Genomic DNA, 6058 nt, shown 5'->3' with positions numbered 1-6058 from the left:
TTCTCAGCAGGAAAACCTCGCTGAGCAAATGCGCTGCGACAATGTGCTGGAGGCTGAATTTATCCTCGAGCGGGACGAGAACCCGGTCGGATTTGCCCCGTGTTTCTCAGGCCGGACACACCCGAATAGACTCCTGGATTTTTTTTTAGCAGTTACTTTCTTTCTTTTTTTTTTTCTTAAAATCTGCAGGGACGGCTTTACTTGGCTTTATTTTTTACTTGCTGAGTAGTGGGAGGGGAAGATCGGTAATATTAAAAGGGTAATATTAAAGGGGATAGACAAGGGAAAAATACATATTTTTAAAAGGGAAAAAAAGGACCATTTTCCATATTCCAGATCCGGAGCCGTCCGGCTGCACGGAGCGGCTCCCCGTGTCCACTCTCCGGCCTTTCCCCGGCAGCGCGCTGCCATCCGCGGCCGCGGGGCTGAGGGAGCAGCGGTAATGGTTTTCCCCGCAGATGTGATCCCGGTGTTTAAAGGACCGAATCTCGTCTTCCAGGCGCAGCTGCGGGATGTTGTATCCTATCAATTCATAACAAGGAGGCATTCTGGAAAGCCTCGTAAGAATATTTATTTTAAAATGTGTGCTGAAAAGATATATGCCGGGGGGAGGGAGGGACAGGGTTGGGCGCCTTCAGTTTTGTTACAAAGCCAAAACGGCACAGTTCGAGTTGTGAACAAATGGTTTCCAGAGAACAGCTCTTTGCTCTTTCTTTTTCCTGCAGAAAGTTTTTTGAAGTTCCCGGATTTTTAAATGTTAAATAATATTAATACCAAAAAGAAAACTTCGGGGCTTCTTGTTTTAATTTGGAAGGGCCAGCCCGTGCCCCTCTTTTCCTTTTCCTTCCTTCCTTCCTTCCTTCCTTCCTTCCTTCCTTCCTTCCTTCCTTCCTTCCTTCCTTCCTTCCTTCCTTCCTTCCTTCCTTCCTTCCTTCCTTCCTTCCTTCCTTCCTTCCTTCCTTCCTTCCTTCCTTCCTTCCCTTCCTTCCTTCCTTCCCTTCCTTCCCTTCCTTCCCTTCCTTCCCTTCCCTTCCTTCCCTTCCTTCCCTTCCTTCCCTTCCTTCCCTTCCTTCCCTTCCTTCCCTTCCTTCCTTTCCTTCCTTTCCTTCCTTTCCTTCCCTTCTTCTTTCCTTCTTTCCTTCTCTCTCTTTTCTTTTCCTTTTTTTTTTTTTTCTTTTCCTTTTTCTCAAGGGCGTTTTCTTTTGACTTGCAAAATGTTTCTCTGCAGTGGAACTTGTCATAACAGGAGCTTGTTCTCTCTATTGAGTTATTTATTTTTCTTATGCACAACAAATCCTCCTTCGAATGGAGCTTCCAAAAGGGAGAAGGAAAGAAAAAAATCTGCAGAGAAAGAGGAGAGAGGGAGGAGAGAGGGGAAGGAAGGAAGGAAGGAAGGAAGGAAGGAAGGAAGGAAGGAAGGAAGGAAGGAAGGAAGGAAGGAAGGAAGGAAGGAAGGAAGGAAGGAAGGAAGGAAGGAAGGAAGGAAGGAAGGAAGGAAGGAAGGAAGGAAGGAAGGAAGGAAGGAAGGAAGGAAGGAAGGAAAGGAAGGAAGGAAGGAAAGGAAGGAAAGGAGAGAGAGGGAGTTTGGAAGGAGTATTTAATAATGAGACTCCGCTGCAGCAGCAGAGCAACGGCACCGGTCAGGAGCGGCTCTTCCCGAACCCCTGCGCTCGGGGTGGCACCGCGCGGTGCCCCGAGGCCGATGTTTACCGGGAGAGGAAAAACGCATTTGGCTGCGAGGGGGGCAGCGCCCGGAGCCCCACTCTGCTCCAGCGCTGCCCGCAGCCCTCGCCCCGCACACGACGGTTCAGGAGCTCGGCGTGGGGCATTGCCCTGTTTGATGGGGCTGCGCTGGTGGTGCTCGGCGCGCCGGGTCAGCGGCGCAGATGCCAGAGGGTCTATTAGGATTAAGTGACCTAATGAATCGCATGGCCATTAGCGGGCTTTGAAGGAAGGCAGTTTTCCTTGTTACCTCCTCCTCTGCCTCTTAACACGGGCAATTATTTTTAACTGTCCTTCAATCAGAGGTCGGAGGGGGGCTTTTTTTTTTTCCTCTTTTTTTGCTTGCTCGTTTAAAGCCGCTCCCTGATGCGCAGAGTCTCAACCATTTCCAGGAGCAGCCTTTTCTTATCGGGGTTCCTCGACGGCCACACGGCGCGGCCGCAGCCTCCCGACGGAGCGGGGAGGTCCGGCGGCACTCGGGGCGGAGCTGGGGACACTCCTGGCGTGGCCGTATCCCGGTGCTCCTCCCGCCGAGGCAGGTAAGCGCCAGCCCTCCCCTGTGCGGGCGGTGCGCGGGGGGAGCGAAGGTGGGCGCGGCTCAGCTCTTGGCTCCGGTGGGGACAACACGAACTTTTATTTATTTTTATTTTTGACACCGAGATTTAAGATTGTGCCGTGGACGAGATGCAATATTCGCCCCGAGTTTATTCTGTCACCGTTCACACTTAAAAAAAAAAAAAAAAGAAAAGAAAGAAAAAAAAGCGATAGAGGAGGTTAAAAAAAAAAAAAAAAAAACGGCGAGAGCATGCTGGGAACAGAGGAGACCGCAGGTTTTTGGCTTGGGACAGCGTCTGCGGGGCTGGATTCGTGCCTTGTGCCCGGCCCCAGGGGCACCGCACCTGCGGAGGTGGGGCGGGTGCCAGCGGCGAAGGAAACATGAGGTGTCCGCCGGAGGGAGAGGAACGCCCCGGCCCGCCCGACTCAAAAGCCTCCACGTTCCCACCGTTTTTTCAACCCGCAATACTTTTCACACCCTGTTAGGAGTTAATGCCGCCGAAACCACTAAACGCTTCCACGCCTGCAGGTAGGGCCCGCCGGGGGCTGTGGGGCCGAGGGGGCCGAGGTGGGGGCTGCGTGGCAGGGCACGGATCCCGACTGGGAATCCTTCGAGTGCTCCGTGCTGGGAACGCGCACATTCGGGCTGTCCATGGGGCACGGGAAGCAGAACGCCCGGGTACCTCGGGGGAGGGGACGGGAGATGCTGCCGACTTTGACTCCTTGCTAATTAAGAAGGTGACTCGATGAGGGGAGGTCCAGGTGCCAGCTTCGAGGTGAAGAGGTGACTCGGGTCTTGCTTGCAGTCGGCGGATTATTATTATTGGTTACTATTTTGGAAACCACCGGGGGAACTGCTTGCGGCTCCATGCAGGAGCCCAGCACCTCTCCCCGATCCAGCAGCAGGGCGGGATTGGAGCGGCGACGCGAACATCAGCAGAGCCGTTGTCGGGTGGCCTGGGCGGGCCCTCATTACAAGGTGCGACCCGCGGAGAGCTGTCACCGCCCGCAGCCACAGGCATCCGTTTGCGGGGCAGGTAACGGGCGGCTCCGGGGCTCGCAGTGCCCTTCTTCAGGCCCCCGGAACCGCGTTTTCCCCGCAACCTCACACCGGAGCAGAGCTTCCCTTTCTCGGAGCTCAGCACTCTCGAGAGAAACGTGACAAAACAAAACCAAAAACACAGTGGTGCTTTTAGTTTTTGGAGTGCTTTCATTTTAGTTTAATTACTTTGTTTCATTAATTTATTTCGTTCCGTTCAATTTGCCTCCTCTCTTTAGTTATTGCTATGGTACCGGCTCTGACCCACGACTCCACGCCCGGCGCTTGGTGGGGAGGGGGCACGGAGCCCCACGCGGCTGTGCGTGTGTGGGAATAGCCGTACAGATCTGCACGTACCGTTAATAGACACTAAATCAATACCAACGAATATACATTGCATTTATTTCAGTTGACTAATTAAGTAAGAGAGAATCAGCCCTGAAACTTGCTTTCATTTGCATCGTGAGCTCCCAGAACTGCAATAAATCTGGTGCATTAAAACGTAAGCATAAATAAAGGTATATTTAAACACGCATTTTACATTTTAAACACATAAAAAACATATGATACGCATAAACATGCGTCAATGAACACGCACAGTGGGACGTGAAGTGATGCTGTGCGATGGGATGTGATGCGATCGACGTGACGTGATACGATGCGTGCTTCCCCTCCTCCCCTCCCCCCTCGAGCGCTGCCCCCCTCCCGCCGCGTCCCTTTTGAGCGAGGCTGTGATTTCCCTGACCGGCGCCGCGTTGAGGTCAGAGTGAAGGAGAATCAGGCGGTCCCCTGCCCGGCATGGGGAGCTGCTGAGCGCTGGAGGAACAGCCAGGCCGCGGGAGGTTGGCGGAGAGAAAGAAAAAAATGGTGGCTTCCAAAAAGCACTTTATATCCGGCTCTTCCCTGCAGAAATAAAGCTTATCGCAGGTTGCAAGGAGAACCTGGAGTTATTGGCAGAAGGAAAATACATAAGAAAGGAAGGGAAGGGAAAGGGAGAGGAAGAGAGGAGAAGAGAGGAGAAGAGAAGAAGTAATCAGAATGGGAGAGACCACTGGAGAAAACAGACAAACAAACCCGGAATGAAGTCCTTTTTCGGTGCTTTTCGTTCGTCCTACCTTTTGCAAGGCTATTCCTTGCCTCAGCTCAGCGCTCTCGTTCTCAACATTCGTCCGGCACGGAACGTGTCTTTCACACACCTCGAGAAGTACGAAAGAACGGGCATTTTCCCAATTCTTTTTTTTTTCTTTTTCTTTTTTCTTTCTTATATAACTGCAGAAAACTAAAGAGGTGAATAAAGGCATCCATCCGTTCTTCTGCTCCAGTCGGTCACTTAGCTAAAACTAGAGCAAAAATTAAACACACCAACAAAAGAAAAAAATAAATAAAAGAACAAAACTAAATGCAAAACAAAGGCAGCCGATTTGGCGGTTTGATGGTTTGTTGTTTGTTTTTGTTTTTCCGGCCGTTTCCTTACACGAAGAGCCGGGAGCGGGCAAATAGCGGGACAGAGAGAACTGCCGAGCTCCGCCGGCTGACGAAGGAGTTTCGGGAGCGCTCCCTTCTTGCGGGGGTGGGGAAGGGGGATGAGGGGGAGGGGGGTGGGGGCGTCGCGCTGTAGCGCAGGTAGGGAGTCAGGAGCTCCCGCGGGGCGCGGCTGCCACCGCCGCGGCGACGGCCCTGGGATGCGGCGAGAGGCGTCGTCTGGAGGAGCAGTGAGAGCGGGGAGCTCTGGGCTAACGGCGCCTGGGAAGTAAGGGTGGGGGAGGTTGGGAGGGAATGGGAGAAAGAAAAAAAGAAAAGAAGAAAAAAAAGAGGGGAAAAAAAGGGAGAAAATAGGGAAGAAAAAATAGAAAAAAAAAAAAAAGAAGGAAGAAAAAGAAAATAAAAGAAAAAGGAGGAAAAAAGAAAAGCGGAAAAAGAAAAAGAAGAAGAAAAAGAAAGAAAAGGAGAAAAAGAAAAGGTGAAAGGAGAAAAGGAGAAAAGGAAAAGACGAAGGAGGAAAAGGAGGAAAAGAAGAAGAAAGAAAAAGAAAGAAAAAATAGAAAAAGGAAGAGAAAAGAAAAAGAAGGAAAAATAAAAAAGAAAAGCAAAACGAAAGAGAGGAAAAGGGTGAGAACAGAAAGGAAAACGGGAAAAAGGAAAAATAAAGGAAGAAAGGGGGGAGGAAGAAAAGGGAAAAAAAAGAAGAAAATGAGAAAAAAAAAAAGAAAGACAAGGGAAAAAAAAAAAAAAAGGAAGAAAAGGGAAAAAAAGGAAGAAAAGGGAAAAAAAGAAAGAAAAGAAAAAGCGCCTTGTGCACGCTACAGGAGTGTCTGCCCTGGGCCGGAGCGGGGCTGCGGTGCGGTGCGGTGCGCGGGGCTGGCAGCGGCCGTCATCGGGTGAGGATCCGGCCCCGCGCCTTCCCATGAGCCGAACCCGACATCAAAGGGCACGCGATAGCAATGTGGAGCGCACATGGGCGGCTCGCGAGCCCCTTCTATCAAGCCACGTTTCCTGGTGCTCCCTGCCCTCCGCCCGGCAGACCGAGCCCCCCGGACGCGGGGCAGCAGAGGCACGCCGAGCTCCGGGCGGGCTGCGCACCCGCGGCGTCCCGAAGCCGTCCCGGGGAGCCGCCCGCTGCCTTCCCTCCTCCATGGGACGCGGGGACGAGCTGCGAGTTAATAGCCATTGTGATCCAGGGGTGGTTTCAATTATCTTTCGGGGCCTCCCCAGACTTAACTCATCTTCTGCCACTTTGCCGCG

The 6058-nt window shown here is 52.0% G+C and overlaps 1 long non-coding RNA gene across 1 annotated transcript; it reads left to right on the top strand.

Annotated features, from left to right (window-relative positions):
• The first annotated feature begins 1510 nt into the window (after positions 1-1510).
• Positions 1511-4439, top strand: LOC149918123 (uncharacterized). Its single transcript, XR_016465944.1, has 3 exons — positions 1511-2261; positions 2383-2806; positions 3556-4439. It is a non-coding gene; the product is annotated as an uncharacterized LOC149918123 (long non-coding RNA).
• The last annotated feature ends 1619 nt before the right edge of the window (positions 4440-6058 follow it).

Source organism: Phasianus colchicus, chromosome 4 (genome assembly GCF_987193195.1).
Source record: "Phasianus colchicus chromosome 4, bPhaCol1.hap1.1, whole genome shotgun sequence".
Taxonomy (NCBI): Eukaryota; Metazoa; Chordata; class Aves; order Galliformes; family Phasianidae; genus Phasianus; species Phasianus colchicus.
The sequence above is the reverse complement of the archived record's forward strand: the minus strand, read 5'-3'. Positions and strand labels throughout refer to the sequence as shown.